At 36.1% G+C, this 20,350-nt stretch overlaps 1 pseudogene; it reads left to right on the top strand.

Moving 5' to 3' along the window:
- The first annotated feature begins 2,666 nt into the window (after positions 1-2,666).
- Positions 2,667-20,350, top strand: part of LOC122728827 — a 47,474-nt pseudogene continuing 29,790 nt past the window's right edge.

Here is a 20,350-nt window from a genome sequence, read left to right as displayed (position 1 = left end):
AGTGGATAAAGCATTGACCCTGGATTCAGGAGGACCTGAGTTCAAATCCAGTCTCAGACCCTTGACACTTACTAGCTGTGTGACCCTGCACAAGTCACTTAAGCCTAATTGCCTCACCAAAAAAAAAAAAAAAAAGAGTTCATTGGTGACTTGAAAAGGGTTGTTTCAATTGAATGATGATAGCAGAATCTAATTTTTAGGGAAGGGGCAAGGGGGGAGAAAAAGAAGGTGAAAGTATATCTTTCAGTATAGTGAAAGACATGTATGTTTTTAAGTAGCAGCAAAGCAACCAATACACAGGGAGAGATCTATTCATTCCCTGGATATTCCATGACTATTGCCACCTCCTTTCATTCCCCATGCTTGGGATACCTATTTCTCTGCAATTTTCTAAGTACTACCTATCCCTTGATTATCCAGTTTATATCCCATCTCTTCTTCTTCAACTGCCCCAACAATGACCAGCCCCACTCCCCACTCACTCACTCAGCAAATGTCTTCAGGTGCATGCCTAACTTCACCAGGAAGGTTACTTAAAATGAGGTCAGATAACAAAAATTCCATATCCTGGGATCACCAATTGTGGGCTGTTTCCTCTAGTATAAGTGCTCTCCTGGTCATTCAACATCCTGAGACACTGTTCCAGTTACTGGATTTGAATTCTGTACCTTCTTTCCTTTCCTCATGATCATTTTGTTCCCAAGATCCTGACCCATGATTGTACATTTGGGATCTGAATCTACCTGTTTCTTTCTTGGCATGAGATTTTAGATACTTCCTCCCTTACCTCTAAATTATGATGATTTTTCTGTCTGTTCCCTCCTGCACAGCATATATTTGGAGGCAGCAAAAACTCACTTGTGTAACTCAAAGCCTGATATTTCCCATCTAATCTGACTTCTAGCATCACTTCAGGTTTATACTGGCAACACAGACTTTAACCTTAGCCTTGTGCTCACCTTCTCAAGGAAGCTGTTTTGTAGACTGTATGCTACATTAACTCCTTAACATACTATGTCATACAAATCTAGCCTGGCTTTATTCTGGACTCTTCCTTAACAAAATGGGGGAATCTGAATTGAGAAGAAATATATATCCTCAACAAAGTGATGGATCTGGTCAAAAATTTCCTGGATATAATCCTAAGGTGTAAAGACCTTCCCTCAATTACACACAGAAAATGTCAGAAAATAATCCAAATGGGTCAAATGGGGAGGGGGGGAGATCAGAGTATATTTCCTCTTTCAAAGTGACTGAATTGAAACCACTAACTAGATAAAGGATTGTTGAAAATAATTTATTTGTTTGTTTCTTTAGTTATTTATTTAATAATTTAGAAGTGCTTTGTTTCTTGCCAAACACATTCACCAATTAATCCACTACATTGCCACATGGCTAATTTAATTCAGATAAAATGATAAAAATTTTCATTAATTCCTACTCTGATATTTATGGTTTGAAGGTAGCCCTAGGTTCTTGAAAGTTACAATATCTATGTCCTAAGATTTGAAGGATATGATCAAGCTGGAAAGGTTTCTAGTAAAAGCCCAGCAGCAGACTGTCTACATTCTGAGGAAGTCTGGCTGAGTACATGGAGACTCATCACTAGAAAGTTGTGTACTAGGCAATTAATTTTTCTGCTGCAGTTACCATGAAATGTAGAGACATTGCTATCTACACCTGTGGGAGGGGGAGATTACTCCAATCAATTAAACAATATCTTTCAAAGAACAAAAGAAAAAGAAAAGTATGAAGTGGACCTCAAAAGTGGTGAATTGGGGATATTTCAGCCATGTAATAATTGGATCTAACTGCTGATGTTAGAGAGCTTCAACTGACTACTGTGTTATCAGACTTTAAGAATACCCAAGCAACTGAATCAACTTTAATTTGGTTTAACAAATAAATGAATAAATGAATGAATGAATGTACACACACACACACATATATATAAGCACAACCTACTATTTGGTGTGAATTATCTAACATGTTTAAACATTTGAAATAATTCAAATAGTAATATTTTGAGCTGTATAAACTTGATTTCATAATTTCCAACCTTATTCCCACATGGCAAATAACAATTTCAGCTACCCTACCTTCTCAGATATAGGATTTAGTACATAAATTGGGTCTCCATAGTATGTAGTATCTAGTCATTTTTGAACATGGGATATTGCTAAACTAGACTCAGGAGCACAAAACATGTTGGACCTAAAATAAATAATGTAGGTGTCTACATTGAAAAAAAAGTATTTATAGGCCAAAGAGCAACATTATGTCAGTACCTTAAAAACATTGTGCCTTTACTGTGAAAATGAAAGGAATTTCCTTGTTCTGTAACAACACCTGAGTAACCATGGATAATTCATTTAATCTCACTGGATTTAGCTTCCTTGTCTGTAAGATGTGACTATTGGACAATGAAACCTTGGTTTGGAAAAGCCTCAATTATAGGAGCAATTCCCTCAATGGCTTCCCTAGATAAGGGATATTGTAGAATGGATGGTGGTGGGCCACCCTTTGTCTTTGTGGTAACAGGCACAGCAGATTTAAGGAGATTTACATAAGAAGAGGAAGAAGCCCATAGGTACTCAGGAATATCAGAAGGGATTTCAAATCTATCCCTCACTGTTTCCTGAGTGTTATTGATCAAAATTGGCAGCATGTGGACAGTATCCTCTGGCAATTCCAGGAAGATGCCACCATCTAGAGAACAAGATATGGTTGGTCTAAGTTTACAAAGGAGGTCACAACCAAAAAGATTTGTAGGAGTTGGGCGTAAGTAGAAATGAATGTTCTACTGTTAACGGGCCCATAGAAACCATGTGAGGGGTTAATTTTGCAAATGTTTGAGTTTTTCCTGAGACTCCAACTACATTTAGAGATCCAATAGATGTACATTCAGTGCCAGATTTGCTCACTAGGACTGATCTTGAGACTTTCATATCTTATAAACAATCATAATAAGTATCCCTAACCCTAAGGGTACATGGGGTTCATTATTCTCGGGAGGTGAATGGACTGGCACAAGAGGGCTAAAGATTTCAGGGTCTGGAAAGGTAAAGTCTTCAAATTCCACTGTCCTTTCCCCTTCCCTATACCATCAGACCTCTGTAGCTTTCTGAAGGGGTCTATAAGTAGTTTGGTTTCATTCCTCTGTACCCCTTTAAGAGGGTCTATAACTGTTTTGATTTTGCCCCTCTCTCTTTCTGAAAGGGTCTATAACTTTTTTGTTTCTGCCTCTCTGTACCCCTTTGAAAAGATCTATAACTGTTTTGATTCTGCCTCTCTGTACTTCTCTGAGAGAATCTATATCGGTTTTGATTCTATTCCCTTTGAATAGTCCTACAGTACTGCATTGTGTGCCCCTGTCTATTGCAGTAACAGCAAAATCTAGGGGGTTGATTCTCAACTGCCTGACCTCACTGCTTCGTGGTTTTCTGTAATGGAGCTAAAATGTTTTGTCTGTTCCTTTCTTCCCTCTCATTTCCTTCATAAATATATGTTGCTATTCTTTCAGTATTCAGGGCATCCCAAACTGGACACTGCCTTTCTAAATATTTCTGTATTTCTGGCAAGGACTGGTGCCCAAAATGTCTACAGATAAAATGGGCATCTCTAGAATCTAACGGGTCTAGTCTAGTATTTTGTTTGGCACTCTTACACAGTTTGTCATAGTCTATTAGATCTTTCATAACGTTCTTGAACTGTATCTATAAATTTTTGCCATTTGTCAGTCTAACTAGCACAGGATTCCATTGCCTTCAACAAAGTTTCCCTTGATTTCTGCAACTTATCAAAATACTCAGGGATATCAGGGTCCCAGTTAGGGTCTTCTAAAGGTCATCGAATAGTAACTTTTTCTGATGTTTATAAGGAGTTTGCTGCATTGAATACATCAGCTCTTTCCCCTGGGAATAATATAGTTTCTATGAGATCAGTAACAACACCCCAAGTGGGCTGATATCCTCTGAAAATTGCTCTAAACTGATTGATAACTACTGTGGGATCCTCATAAAATTTAGGAATATTTCGTTTCCATGAACTCCAATCTTTGGGCCCAAAAGGTATATATTGTCTGAGCTTTACTACAGTACCCTTTTGATCATGGGTAAGGATCTCTTGAAAGGGAAGAAATTTTGACTTATCTGTCTCCTCTAGAGGTGAATTTTCTATAGAGGAAATAGAGAGAGATGAGATAGAAACTGGGCCATTTGGCATTCTAGCCTGAGAAACATGCTCAGATTCAACCTCAGGACTGGATCTTCCTTATTTTGTATCCCCATGTATCAGTTCCCTGCTAGCTTTGAACCAGACTTTCCAGTAAAGTGAATGTTTAGGTGATCAGTAGCATAGAATTCTTTGAAATGCCTCAATGCCTCAATATTTGAGGAATAAATGACCCATGTTCGGACCATTCTTCCTCTAATATGCTATGCCACATAAAACACAGTTCAATAATCTTTCCTTTGGTCATGGTTGATTTCACTGTAACTTTTCCCTCATCTCAATCCATGAGTGGCTTTCCTAATGGGGAATCCAGGGGAATTTCACTGGGTGTGCTCTTTCTAATCTTCTCCCTGACATTCAAAACTTTCCTTATCACAAAACAAAAATAAGTAAAAATAAAAATAAAAAATATTCATGAAATTCAAACTGACCAAGCATTAACATGATCTTCCCCGCTACCCCACCTGCTTGCTTGTCTGATTAGCCAGGTTAAAGTTAGAAAAGGGGTACTTAGTGAATTAAAGAAACCCATTTGAAAATTTCAAGAGAAAAGAAAAGCAGGTACTTAGCACTACTTTGAAATTTTAAGGGACAGGAACACAGGAGAAACAAAAAATTTCTTACCCAACTTGTTTTGCAGTGAAGATCAGAAGATTAAGGGGTTCAGAACCTCCTTTGTTCTTCACTCAGCCAAAACTGTGACAATGGTAAAACTAAATCACCTTTCCTGCCCCACCCCCAGTGTGGGGGCGATGGGAAACTAGCTAGGAATTATAAATCAGGACCTTCAGCAACAGTTTAGGCATTGAGCATTTATTAAAGTATATTAGAAGTTAGTAAAGAGAGAGCAAATGACTCTGAAAGAATAGAAAAACCTAGCTTAAATCTATGTGGGGGGGGGGGGTGAGGGAGAGAATGAGAGAGAGAGAGAGAGAGAGAGAGAGAGAGAGAGAGAGAGAGAGAGAGAGAGAACTGCCTTCACCTAGAAGGTCACACTTCCCAAAGAGAATTAGCCTAACTCAGTTCCCCAGGAAGCTCCCTGTGGGACTGAAAGAGAGGAGGTCCCCACACACAGCTCCAAGCTAATTGGCTGGTAGCATTCAAGTCAATTGATTGACATGACTTAAAGGAGGTCCATGAACTATGAGGCAACTTACAGGACATCAATTCAACTTTAGAAACCTCAGAAAGGTCACCTCATGCTTTCTCAGCAGAGGGCTCTAGAGAGTAATGTTCTCACAATACCATGTGGCTATATGAAGGAACTTAAGTGATTTTCCATCTAATATTATCCATGAGGTCAATCAATCTAGAAGATTCAATGTCAATCCTTAGCTTCAATAGCAGATTTTCTCCTTGAATCTTCCAGGTAATTGACTTATTTTCCCATGTCATTTTTACTACTCAGACTAGGCTATGTTCAGAAGAATCACCAAATATATATTTTCCACACTTGAAAGGTGAGAGATATTTGGGGTTTTTTGGACTTCAAGAGGATATCTTGTAAAACTGCTAAATTAATAACCCAGTATATATTTCACTATATTTTGGCTTCTGACCCACTCTCTGTAAATATGCATTTCTAATACAATAAGTATGCTTAATTCTGTGACTAAATGGCCCAAAGGAACAGTATCTGCTGTAGCAATGAAGTCTAATGACAACTTTGCTGACATTTCTCCCATCTGAAAAAGAAATCATGTGGAAAATGATTTTTATAGTAGCACAGTCATTAAAATTGAAGACAGAATTTGAGTTGGTAGTGATGGAAGCATAGATTATCTCTCCTCCCAGTGAAGTGGGAATTGTTTCACATTTATCTTTTCTCAAATGGCAGTTCCCTAGACCCTTCTCACTGATCACTTGTATTTTTGGTGATCTTACTATATAGGCCCAAGGGAACTTGACAGAACTGCTTAATTTCTTTTGCTTACTAGAATTTGGTTGTTTTGAATGTGCCACCAAATAATTATGGGTAAGCCAAGCTAATATAATTAGAATGACTATACTAATTTAATTAATTTACTTAAGCAGTGTCATACCATTGAAATTAACAAAGTATTATTTTATAGACCTAGAAAAATCAATAACAAAATTCACCTGGAGTAATCTAATTAATTGGTCAAGAGCCTCAAAGGAAATGGTGAAAAATATGAGAACAAAGTGGTTCTGGCAATATCACATACATCAAATGATAATACAAAGAAGTAATAAACTAGGTATAAACAAATATTTCACTCAATAGATGAAGATCAGCTCAAAATAAAAATAATAGTGATAATAATAAGTCAAGACTTAAAGGATAATATTGTGATGTTTAAAACCTAAATGTGTGGTCACCTTAAATTAGAAGCTTTAGCATCAGTCTTTGGGCATTAAGCATTTATTAAAGCATACAGGTATTCACACGGAGTTCAGAAAGTTAAGAAAAGGCCTATCTAGCCTAAAGGTCCAGCTTGGTCCAGTTCTTCTTCAAGTCCTCTGCCAGGAGCATGCTTCAATCAGGAACTCTCCTCAAACTGAGTGTGGAAGCTTTTTATAGGTCCAGAGCAGAGCCAGTCCTTACACACTGCTTCAAGCTGATTGGTTAGTGTCATCCAAATCCATTGGTCACTGGACTTGAAGGTCTTCTCAAGTTAAGTTCAAAGTCTAGCTTCTGAGAACAATAACTTCTTAAGGACTAGCCAAGTTTTCTTACAATCTAGTTAACTTGAAGTAGGCTAATCAGCAGTCAATCACTCTCACTTAATTCAATCAGTTTAAATTAAACTCCAGGTGGGCCTTTGAGTATCTACTAAATCCCATTATTTTATCACCATATGATAAACAAATTAGAGGAGTAAGGAATAAACTACCTTGCAGATTTATAGGAAAAGGAATAAATCATGACCACACATGGGATAAAAAGAATCATTGAAGATAAAATAGACAATATTGATAGCATAAAATTAAAAAGAAATTTTAAAACAACCATATCCCTAAAGAAGAGATAATGATGATATTGATACTGATAATAATGATTGCATTTATATAGTGCCTACTATATGCTAGGAACTGTGCTAAGAACTTTGCAAATATTATCATAATTGATACAAGAATCCTGAGAAAGAGATGCTATTGTGATCTATATTTTACAGTTAAGCAACTTGATGCAAAGATACTTGCCTAAGACTATATATCTAATAAGTTTCTGAGACCAGAATTGCATTTAAATCTTCTTGACTGCAATCCCAGTTACTATATGTGCTTTTCTATCAGACTTACTGAATTTCTCTTTAAAATTCAGAGAAACATTAACAAACTTATTTGAACTGATGTAGACTGAAGCAAGTGCGACCAGGAATACAATATATACAATAAATACAACAATAGGGAAAAAAATAAGCTAAATTGAACATGGAAAAGTTGATGTCTATTCTTGTCACTTTAAGAAGACATGATAAAATGTTCCTCTGTCCTTTGGTTTAGTGGTGGTGGTGGATTTTGATAGGAGAAATGACCACAAGGGGGAAGATGAAGGGATTTAACTAGGTCCTATTGGAAAAGGAGGTAGTCCTTTTGAAGAAGTCTCTAAAGGAGCAAAGATTATATATTCCTCCTCCTTTTCTGGCCCTCATGTGGGTAGAGCTTTTGGCTGGCAAGCCAAGTATCACTAAGTAGGTGTTGGAAGAGGAGAATTCTCAGTTTTAACCATGATATTGTGACAGTTGTCATACAAGAGGGCAATGACCTCTTAGTTACTTACCAAAGTAATGACCCTGAGACATCAAGGTGACTTTTGGATGTATCATTTTATTTCTTTAGCCCTAATATTTCCAATGTTTCCCTTGTGTTCTCTTCACTTCTCTATATCAGGAATCCTACTCTGAATTGAAAAATGTGGCATCACCTGCTACCTGGACCAGATCATTTAGACTTGGGTCTTAGTTAATTCTTCTAAAGAGTAAAAGCAAAGACAATGGTATCTGGTTTTTATTCTCCCATATCTGATTGTGGCTTTGGGTATGTGTGTATGGGGGTGGGGGGGGATATATTGTTTATTGTCTTTTTGTTTGGTTTCTTTGTTTATTTTTTCCTTTTCTCCTGCAGGGCTGCCTGATAGGTTTCTTTTATCTCTGAAGTCAGGGTTGTCCAGCGACAATCTTAAAACCATTTGTTTGGGGTGAAGCCAAGATGATGGAGAAAAGTCATTAAATGCTCAGACTTCCTGACACAATTACTCCAAAAAAAACCCCTCCAAACCCACCAGAAAACAACTCCTAGAGCATCAGAACCCACCAAAAGACAGCCAAGATTATTTTCCAGCAAAAGACAGTTTGGAAGTTTGACAGAACGGGGAGCCAGGTGGGAGTGAAGTCCAGCCCTGTGATCATACCCACACAGATCCAGCTCCAAGTAGACTGCACAATAAAAACTTACCCCAGAGCCTCTGAATTAGCTGCAGTGCCAGCATCTTCTGGAACTAAGTTCATGGTCTGGTGAGAGGGCTGAATGGCTGGCGGCCCAGGGGAGTACAGGTGGGGGTGAGGGAGTCTATGGGGGTGTATGCAGGAGCTAAGAGAAGATTTGTATGTCTTACCCCAGTGGGGAATCAGGAGGAAACCTTGAGCAGTGGTGGCCATGGTGGGGGAGGGTTGCAGGCTCATCAGAATTGAGAAACAACAGCATAGAAAGTATTGCTGCCTGGTTAATTAGCAAGTTGGCCTGAGGTTATCTATAAACCAGAGAAAGGGCCAGGCAATTGAAGAAATTGCCCCTCATTAAATCATAACACCTGGGACCCCCTGAAGCTTGGGATAGTATATCATAGAAGCAGGACCCCACACTAAGAAGGAATTAAAAGTCAAGTGAAAGACAGCAGTATGAGCAGGCAAAGAAAGTGGAGAACCATCGAAAGCTTCTTTAGTGACAAGGAAGATTGAGGTACACCCTCAGAAGAGGATAGATAGCAACAAGGCCCCTACATCTAAAGCTTCCAAGAAAAATTCGTATTGGTCTCAGGCCACCAAGGCAATCAAAAAAACCTTTGAAGATAAAGTTAGAGAGAGAGAGAGGAAAAATGGAAAGAGAAATGAGGGTGATGCAGGAAAGATTTTTTTTAAATTTAACAGTTTGAAAAGCCAAATGGAAAAGGAGATATAAAAGCACTCTGACAAAAATAATTGCTTAAGGATTAGGATTGAACAAATGGAAGCTAGAGACTTCATGAGAAACCAAGACACAATAAAGCAAATCTAAATGAATTTTAAAAATAGAGCGCAATGTGAAATATCTTTTTTGGAAAAACTGTTGACCTAGAAAATAGATCCCGGAGAGATAATTTGAAAATTATTGGACTACCTGAAAACCATGATCAAGGACAGAGCTTAGACATCATCTTCCAAGAAATTGTCAGGGAAATTTGTCCTGATATTCTAGAAGCAGAAGGTAAAACAGAAATTGAAAGAATCTAACTATCACCTCCTGAAAGACATCCCAAAAGTAAAACTTCCAGAAATATTATAGCCAAATTTCAGAGATCCCAGGTCAAGGAAAAAATACTGCAAGCATCCAGAAAGAAGCAATTCAGGGACTGTGGAGCCCTAGTCATGATAGCACAAGATCTGACAGCTTCTACATTAAAGGATCAGAGGGCACAGAATATGATATCCCAGGGGGCAAAGGAATTGGGTTTTCAACTAAAAATCACCTACCCAGCAAAACTTCGTATAATCTTTCAGGGGGAAAATGGTACTTCAATGAAAAAGGGGACCTTCAGGTATACATGATGAAAAGACCTGAACTGAATAGAAAATTTGACTTTCAAATGCAAGACCCTAGTAAAAATAAAAAGATAAACAGGACAAAGAAATCATGAGAGATGTTAAGAGGTTCAAATATCTACATTCCTACATGGGAAGATGATATGCCTAAAACATAAGAGCCTTCTGAGTATTAGGGCAGATGATAGAAAGAAATTTAGACAGAGGGCACAGGTGGGAATTGATTATGAAGGGATGATATCTGTAAAGCTTTTTTTTTAATTTTTTTTTGGGGGGGATGGGAGGGAACCTTTGGGGTTGATGAGTGTCTTGCATATGAGGCCGGATTTGGGCTTCGGTCCTCCTGGTCCAGGGCTGGTGCTTTGTCCACTGTATCACCCAGCTGCTATATGATGATATATTTGGGGTAAAATTTAGAAGGGATAGGAATACACTGGGGGAGGGGATAGGAGAGTGGCAAAATGGGGTGAAATCTCACATGAAAGAAGCAGGAAAGGGCATATAGAGTGTGTGGGGGGGAGAGATGGGGGAGGTGTGGAGAAGTGAAGGAGCCTTCCACATATCAGAATTAGCTCAAAAACCTTAATCTTATCAGAGTTGGCTCAAGGAGGGAATAACATACACACCCATAATGGTGGAGTAATCTATCTGATCCTGCAGAAAAATAGGAGTGGAAGGGGTTAAGTAGGAAAGGGTGAAAGAAGGGAGGGCAGAGTGGGGGAGAGGGCAGTCAGAAGCAAAACACATTTGAGGAGGTATAGGGTAAAATAAGATAGAAAATAAAATAAATATCATGGGAAGGGAATAGAATGGAGGTAAACAGTTATAATGACTGATTATTATGGCAAAATGTATGGTACCTAATTTGTTGGGCTATTGTGAAGAAAATTCTGTGTCAAGTTTAAGGTACTATATAAAAATTATGATGAATAAGATTCTATCAGAAAAATCTGGGAAGACCTACATAAACTGAAGCACAGTGAAATGTACTGTATACAAAAAAACAAGAAAAGTATAAGATGATCTCCTGGGAAGCATGTGGTTATTTTCAGCAATGCAATGATCCAATATAATTCTGAAGGACTTATGAAAATTTCAATGCATCTACAGAGAAAGAACTGATGCCATCTGAAAACAGATTAAAGCATAACTTTTTTTGATCGTCCCTTAATTTGAAGTTTTGTTTTTGTCTGTTTTCTTTCACAACCTGACTAATGTGGAGATGTTTTACATGACTAATCATGTATATCTCATATTAATTGCTTGAGTTCTTGGGATAGGGGGGTGGGGAGGGAGGGAGGAAGAGAAGTTGGAACACAAAATTTTTAAAAATTGACGTCAAAAATTTTCCATGTAATTTGGAAAATAACATTCTAAACAACAACAACAAAAAGTAAAGATTTGGTATTTTAGAGTACAGGGGTGTTAAATTCAAGGCATACTACTCAACAAAACTATGTGAAGGAGCCAGATTAAGATAAAACTGGCAACATTTGGCAATATAATTAAAATATAACATAAGTAATGTTAAATGATGTTTTTCTAAGGCAATATATAGCCCAAAGGGATCTATTAAAATTTTGGTTTGACACCACTGATCTGGATGGCCTTCATGACCTTGCCACCAAGGGGGCAGGGTATAATTGGAATAATATGATATGTCTCTGCCACATCAGCTATGCTAGTATGTTCTAAAATCCTTCATTGACTCAGAGGCATGTCTTGGATTGTCAAGATGCCTCCTCGATCACCTGAGTAGAAAATAGTTCATGAAGATTTTCAGCTCCGTCTCAGAGGTTCCTGATGATGTACATGCAGAAGGACCAACACAACAAGCTATCCTCAGCTCTATCAATGTGCTATCCTCACTAAATATTCTCAAATATCTAACCCATATGAACATCCTTCACCTTTTTTAACTTTTTAATGATGCATGAACATCTCAATTTATTCCATTATCATATATAAGCTAGCAAGGACCTGCTTGAATCAGTTCAATTCCAGAAGAGGGATTTATGTGTATAGAAGGTTACAGATGCTGTCAGATGCAGTAATTGTAGCAGCTAGTTTTATTTAACCATTTTAAAAATTCTTCAACAACTGGAAATCATTTATTAACTGCTTAGTTTTTCTTAAGTGCTGGAGACACAAATAAGAAACTTAACACAGTCCCTGCCTCTAAAGCTCATACATTCTAATGGTGCCTGGGTGGGGATCATGGGGGGAGGGGACATTTTCAGTTAACACAATTTCATGGATATTTAGTCAGTCAGCAATCATTTATCAATCATACATTATATACTAGGCACTATAATAAGTCATATGGACACGAAAGCAAAAAACAAATTGGCTCCTGCCCTAAAGGAATTCACATTCTAATCAAATGTTTAAGTACATATTTGATATTTACAGAGCAGACTGAAGGTGACCCATAGCAGAGTAGATTGACATTTTGTGATAAAGGAAAATCCATTGGGAAGGGATACATTTAGAACTTTGTTTTTTCACAAGCATATCTGATATTATTTTTCCTTATTTCAAACCAAATAATTAAAGCTACAATTATACAACTATTGAATTGAACATCCATAGAGAAAAACTTTATTAAAAATGATTATTCTTTCAAAAGTGTGTGAAAAGATAACAGGTCCTCAGATAGCCCACCACATAATTCTGTCCTTTTATATGCAAAACATGTCAGGGAGGCTGGCATAGGTTTGATAGTTTAGAGCTCTGACATCTTGCTTGTAAAACAAAATCATTATAGAATGATGTTGTTTTGCAGTATGATTGATTTACATTGATTTTAGTATATTTATTATCTTACATTTACTTTGTTGGGTACATGTCTCCTTTGACTGGAATAAAAGCTTATTGAGTATCAGAGTCCATTTCATTTTTTTTTTTTTACAAAATCTAGTGCCTAGCATAAGGTCTTGCTGATGGTAAATAGTTAATAAATGCTTGTTGAATTGAAATGAACTTTTGGATTCTAAGAAAATCAAAGGGATGCCATGGAAATAATCTATATGGACTTTAAGAAAGAATTTTATAAATTTCCTCACCCCAAGACATATAGTAGACAAAATAAATGTTTGTTTAATTAATGACTGAATGTCCTGTTGAACAAGATAGGAAAAGGGTTGACGTTAATAACGTTAAATAGCTTGTAATCAGGTAAGCAAAGGCCCCCAAAGGTTTTTTTTAAATTTGTTTGTTTTTTATTGTTTTTGTTCAATGGGCCAATTTCAATATAAAAAGAGGTTTGTAGAATCTTGCATCATGGTTTGTTATTTTCTCTGTTCTATTCAACATTTTAAGAAATACCTCAATGGATACATGTAACATATTTAACAAATTTAAAGATGACGTGCCTTGATGAAAAAGATCTAATAATTTCCATAAAAGAACCAGGGTACAAAATATAAATAAGGGGCAGCTAGGTGGCGCAGTGGATAGAGCAGCGGCCCTGGAGTCAGGAGTACCTAAGTTCAAATCCAGCCTCAGACACTTAACACTTACTAGCTGTGTGACCCTGGGCAAGTCACTTAACCCCAATTGCCTCACAAAAAAACCAAACAAAATATAAATAATTGCCTATTTTGTCCAATGAACTATCCTGAACACTAGTGTTAATAAGGTGAATAAAATATAGTCTCTTCCCTCAAGGAGTTTATAATCTAATAGTAAAGTACACTTTACCAAGAAAAATATATAAACAACCATAATGCAAATTCCATGACAAATGCATGGACAAGATGTCCAAACAAACCTGTGTAAGAAATTATAGGAATTATAAGTAACACGACATAGGAGATGAAAAAATTAATATAATGGTTATGTACATAGTAGCACTAAAGAAAAGCAGGGTTTGTTTTTTTTTTTTAACAGGTTACAAGAGTAGGTGAGCGTGAAAGTATACACCATTCCTAGCATGGTAAATAGGGTAAAAACAAGGAGGCAAGAGATAGCAGGAGTATATGGGAATGGTTTGATTGGAACATAAAGCTCATTAAGGCAAATGTGCTAAGGATTAGAAGATATTAGAATTAAATTGTGGAGGACCTCAAAGAGCCATGCAACAGAATTTATGTCTTATTTGCTAAACATTGGCAGGTAATGCCCATAACAGGTTTTTAGTTGCAAAGTCTCATAATTATTCCATAGGAAGACTATTCTGGTAGTGATGCACAGGATGAACTGGAGAAGAGAAACACTGGGGGCTAAGAGACCAGTGAGTTCCAATATGGGGAAGAACTTCCTAACAAACTGAATCTATCCAAAAATGGAATGGAATGCATTGTTGTACCAAGGATGAGTTAGGTCCAAGACACATGTGATTATCAACAGAATGGTTGAATCAGTTTACAACCTCTACCAATAGTGGATCAATGTCTCATTTTTCCCAAATACCCTTCAACATTTTTCATTTTACTTTCCTGCCCTATTAGCCAATCTAATAGGTATGAGGTAGTACTTCAGAATTGTTTTAATTTGCATTTCTCCAATCAATAGTGAGTTAGAAGATATTTTTCATATGATTATAGATAGCTTTGATTATTTCATCTGAAAACTATTGATATCTTTTGATCATTTAACCCTTGGGGAATGATTCTTATTTTAATAAATTTGACTAAGTTCTCTATATATTTGAGAGATTAGGTCTTTACCAGAGAAACTTGCATCATTTTTTTTCATAATTTCTATTGCTAACAATACTTCACTCCATCCTATCACCCCCCCCCACTCCCAGTTTAGGCTATTCTCTCTCCTTTTACCCCTATCACTCCTCAAAAGTGTTTTTCTTCTGGCTATCCCCTCCCCCAATTTGCCTTCCCTTTCATCCTCCCCCCATTCTCTCATCTCCTTCTCCTCCTCGTTTCTTGTAGGGTAAGATATATTTCTATAACCAATTGATTATATTATGTTCTCTTTGAGCCAATGCTGATGAGAGTAAGGTTTATGCCCTCTATATCACCTCCCCCATCTTCCCCTGTACTGTAAAAGCTTTATTCTTGCCTCTTATATGTAAGATAAGTTGTCCCATTCTATCTTTCCCTTTCCCTTCATCCCAAAGCATTCCTTGCTCACCCCTTAATTTTATTTTTAGATATCAGCCCTTAATATTAAACTCACACCTCTGCCTTTTGTCTATATATGCTCCTAACTGCCATAATAATGATAAAATTCTTATGAGTTACAAGTATCATCTTCTCATGTAGGAATGTAATAGCATAACCTTATTAAGACCCTTATGATTTCCCTTTCCTGATTGCCTCTTTTTGCTTCTCTTAAGACATATTTTTAAGGGGCTAAAATTCTAGCTAGTCTGTCTAAAATATCTAATGAGTGGTCACCAATAAATTATAAGCTTTAGCAAGAGTTAGACTTTTAAGCATTTATTAAAGAGGATAAGAATTTGGTAAAGAGAAAAAGAAAGGCCTAGATTCATCTATCTATTAAAGGGAGAGCACAATTCTCACTCTCTTCTCCACTGGAGTCCTGCAGAAAGAGAGAACCAGAGCTTCTGTCTCACCCCTTCTTCCTCCCACAAGCAAACATCACTTCCTGACGCCAAAGAAAAGACGCATGGCCTTGCCCTCAGAGGCCTTCTCCTCATGGTGGTGCTTTCCTACAGTAAGTCTCCAGCAGGTGGCGTCATTCCAATTGTTACATATTTAAGTCATATTTTCTATTCAGCTCTGGTCTTTTCATCAAGAATACTTGAAAATACTCTATTCCTTTGGATGTTCATTTTCCCCCTGAAGAATTATACTCAGTTTTACAAGGTAGGTAATTCTTAGTTATAATCCTAGCTCCTTTACCTTCTACAATGTCATATTCTAAGCCTTCTGATCCTTTAATGTAGAAGCTGCTAAATCTTGTGTTATCCTGATTGTAGCTCCATGATACTTAAACAATTTCTTTCTGGCTGCTTACAATATGTTCATCTTGACCTAGGAATTCTGGAATTTGACTATAATATTCCTGGGAGTTTTCATTTTGGGATCCCTTTCAGGAGGTGATCAGTAGATTCTTTCAATTACTATTTTACCTTCTGGTTCTAGATTATCAGGACAGCTTTCCTTGACAATTTCTTGAAATATGATATCTCAGGTGCTTTGTTTTGGATACTGGTTTTCAGGTAGTCCAATCTCTCCTATATCTATTTTCCATGTAAATTGTTTTTCCGATGAGATATTTCACATTGTCTTCTATGTTTTCATTCTTTTGATTTTGTTTTATTGTTTCTTGATTTTTCATAGTCATTAGTTTCCATTCATTCAATCCTAATTTTTTTAAATAATAAAAGTATTTTATTATTTTCTAGTTATATGTACAGATGGTTTTTAGCATTGGTTTTGTTTGTTTGTTTGTTTGTTTTTTGTTTTTTAGTGAGGCAATTGGGGTTAAGTGACTTGCCCAGGGTCACACAGCTAGTAAGTATTAAGTGTCTGAGGCTGGATTTGAACTCAGGTACTCCTGACTCCAGGGCTGGTGCTCTATCCAAGCATTGGTTTTTGTAAGATTTCTCATTCCAAATTTTTCTACCTCCCTCCCTTCCCTCCCTCCTCCCCAAGATAGCAAACAATAGAGGTAATATATGTACAATCACATTAAACATATTTCTGCATTAGTCATGTTGTGAAAGAAGAATCAGAACAAAAGGGAAAAACCTCAAAAAATAAAAAAGGAAAACAACAAAAAAGTAGTAACAGTATGGTTCAATCTGTATGTAGATTCCAAAGTTCTTTTTGTTGGATGTGGGGAACATTTTCTATCAAGATTCCTTTGGAATTATCTTGGACCATTGTATTGCTGAGATGAGTTAAGTCTATCACATTTGATCATCATACAATGTTGTTGATAATATGTGAATGCTCTCTTTGTTCTTCTCATCTTACTCAGCATCAGTTCATGTAAGTCCTTCCAGGTTTCTCTGAAATCTGCCTGCTTATCATTTCTTATAGCACAATAGTATTCCATTACATTCGTATACCACAACTTGTTTAGCCATTCCCAAATTAATGGGCACCCCTCAATTTCCAATTCTTTGCCATCAATCCTAATTTTTAAGGAATTATTTTCTTCACAGAGCTTTTATACCTCCTTTCCCATTTGGTTAATTCAGCTTTTCAATGCATTCTTTTCCTCATTGGCTTTTTGTACCTTCTATTACCATTTGGTCCAGTCTATTTTTTAAGGTGTTATTTTCTTCAGTATTTTTTAGTGTCTCCTTTACTAAGCTGTTGACTTCTTTCATGATTTTCTTGCATTGCTCTCATTTCTCTTTCCATTTTTTCCTCTACCTCTCTTACTTTTTTTCAAAGTCCTTTTTGAGAGCTTCTATGGACTGAGACCAATTCATATTTTTCTTGGAAGCTTTGGAAGTATGAGCTTTGACTTTGTTATTTTCTTCTTAGGGTGTATTTTATCTTCCTTGTCACTGTAGAAATATTCTAGGGTCATCAATTTTTTACTGATTGCTCATTTTTCCAGCCTATTTCTTGATTTTTAACTCTTTGTTAAAGTGGGGCACTGCTTCCAGGGTAGAGAGCACAATGTCCCAAGCAAAAGGTTTGTGCAGCTTTTTTCAGAGATACTTTTAGGGACCTGTAAGTTTTCAGTTCTTCCAAGGTGGCATGATCTAAGGAGAGGTGTATTTACTTCTCTTCTGGCCTGTGCTAATTACCACAAACATTCTTTCTGCCCTAGAACTGTGAGGAGGTTCCCTGCTCCACTGAATCCACAAGCTGTAGTGTGTTAGTGCTTCTCCCTGCCCTGGGGCTGCCACCCATGAATGCTACCTGGATCTGAGTATGGGCAAAGCAACATAGTCTACCATTCCAGGAATTGTTTGATGCAAGTATTTAGAGGGGTTAGGAGGATTTTAGGGAGAGCTCAGGCAAGTATCTTCCTTTTCTCAACAACCTTGGCTAATTTTAATATAAGTGCAGTTTTACATAGACATGGGTAATAGGCCAATGCCTAGCACATTCCAAAGTGATTTATTATATTATATAATTATTTTTTCCTTTAGTTCCAAAATAATACATTATGTTAATATTTCTAACCTAAACAGTTTCATCTGTAAAACTGTGTTAAATGCCAACATCTTCCTTCAAATAAGAAAAAAGAGTACCAAAAAAAGTATTCTTATTGAATAAGGAATATTGGTTATATTACAGAGAAAAAGCAAATTCTGTTAAAAAAGACTTTCCACATATTCTAAATTCTCTTGAACAAATACATCAGACCAATTAGTCTTTAAAAAAATAAATTTATATAAGTAATTAACCTAACAAGGGTCTCTGGAGAATTTTAGGATTTTAAAACTTGCTAAAACACATTTTTCAAAATTGGCTAGGTATTTTTTTTACCTGTAACAGAAAAAAATTACTGTATTAAGAGGAATTAGCAAAGAGGAAGTCTAAAGATTTAATATAAAAAGGGAAAACTATAAAATGGTCTTTATTAAGTCTATTAAGTAAGGAACTATTTTTCTAACAATAGTACCTTGGGAAATTTTTGTAGAATTATGAAGTTAAAATTGCTCAACATGTCATTATTAAAATATATAGTTCACTTTGGTTGCATGTATCAAAAATTCCTATGATAGTCACATATAAGTGGGAGATACTTTCTTAGAGACTTTAAGAAAAACTTAAATTTTTAATAAAACAATATATAATACATATATCTATATATATAGATATGTACATATGTATGTGTGTACATATATATGATGGTAATCAAGAAACATATTGGGCTATTGTGTACCTCTGAGTGAACTATGTTAAGAACTATGTTCCTATTTTCTAAATTATCCACAAAACCATTCCTACTGTATTCCCTTTACTTATCATCAAGAATACTCAATGTGTATATAAGTCAAAGATTTTGTAGAATTTATGATTAGTAGCAGACATGTTTTCACATAGCTTTTTAAAAAATAATGTAATCGGTCATTTTTCCCATTCTTTTGGAATACTATCATAATTAATATCTTAAAAACTGATACCTGAGTTCATCTTCAACTATATCTCCTCCTGCATGAATTTCTTCCATTTATTTGGTAAGTTCCAATCACTTTTAATAGCTATCTACTGGTCTTTTTTTTTTCATAAAACATATCAGCAACTGATCTATTCTAGTCGAAATATGATGATAACACCATCACAAAATAGAGACAGCTGGGTGGTGAAGTGAATAAGAACATGAAAACTGGATTCAGGAAGATCTGATTTCAAATTCTACCATAGGGCAGCTAGGTGGTGCAGTGGGTAAAGCACTGGCTCTGGATTCAGGAGGACCTGAGTTCAAATGTGGCCTCAGACACTTGACACTTACTAGTTATGTGACCCTGGGCAAGTCACTTAACCTTCACTGCCCCACAAAGCAAAACAAATCAAAATTAAATTCTACCACAATCACTTGGTAGCTATGGGACTCTGGAAATGTCCCTTATCTCAGCCACAGTCTTCTCAACTTTTAAATGAGGATAATAATTAGGGTCATGATAAATATCAAATAAGACAAAATTTGCAAAGTACTTTGTGAATCATAACATGCTGTATAGATTATGAATTGTGAGGGGTGGCTCGGTGGCACATTGGATAAAACACTGGCCCTGGATTCAGGAGTACCTGAGTTCAAATCCGGCCTCAGACACTTGACACTTACTAGCTGTGTGACCCTGGGCAAGTCACTTAACCCCCATTGACCCACAAAAAAAATTATAAATTGTAACATACTTTGCAAACTTTAAAGTATTACATAAATATTATTTGTTATTTTATTATAAGATAACTCATTACAGATAACCTGATAATCATGTTCCAGGCTTCATTTATTTGTTGCCATTCCAATTTCATCTACAAATGCTCTCAATAATATGTAGCTTAAATCTTCTAACTTTCTTTAAGCCTTTCCCTCCTCTATTACTTTTTTATTATTTTGCAATGAAAGACATAATATAATATAATATAATATAATATAATATAATATAATATAATATAATATAATATAATATAATATAATATAATATAATATAATATAATATAATATAATATAATATAATATAATATAATCTTCCATCATATTTCTCAGTGATCTCTTACAGGACATTTGTACTATAAACCAAAGTGACCCTTTGCTACCATGTCTTCAAGATCAAAAGCAAAGCAAATGTTTGTAGAAATCCTTAAGTTTCTTTAGACTCCTCATTGAATTCTCATCTGTTAAACTATTCTAAGAAATGGTGATAATCAGCACTAAAGGCTTCTCTAGATAGATCATTTTGGATATCTAACAATTATACAAGCCTAGCTTTAGATCCTGATCTTTTTTTTAAA

Source organism: Dromiciops gliroides, chromosome 5 (assembly GCF_019393635.1).
Source record: "Dromiciops gliroides isolate mDroGli1 chromosome 5, mDroGli1.pri, whole genome shotgun sequence".
NCBI classification, from domain to species: domain Eukaryota; kingdom Metazoa; phylum Chordata; class Mammalia; order Microbiotheria; family Microbiotheriidae; genus Dromiciops; species Dromiciops gliroides.
This window is presented reverse-complemented; position numbering and strand designations above follow the sequence as displayed.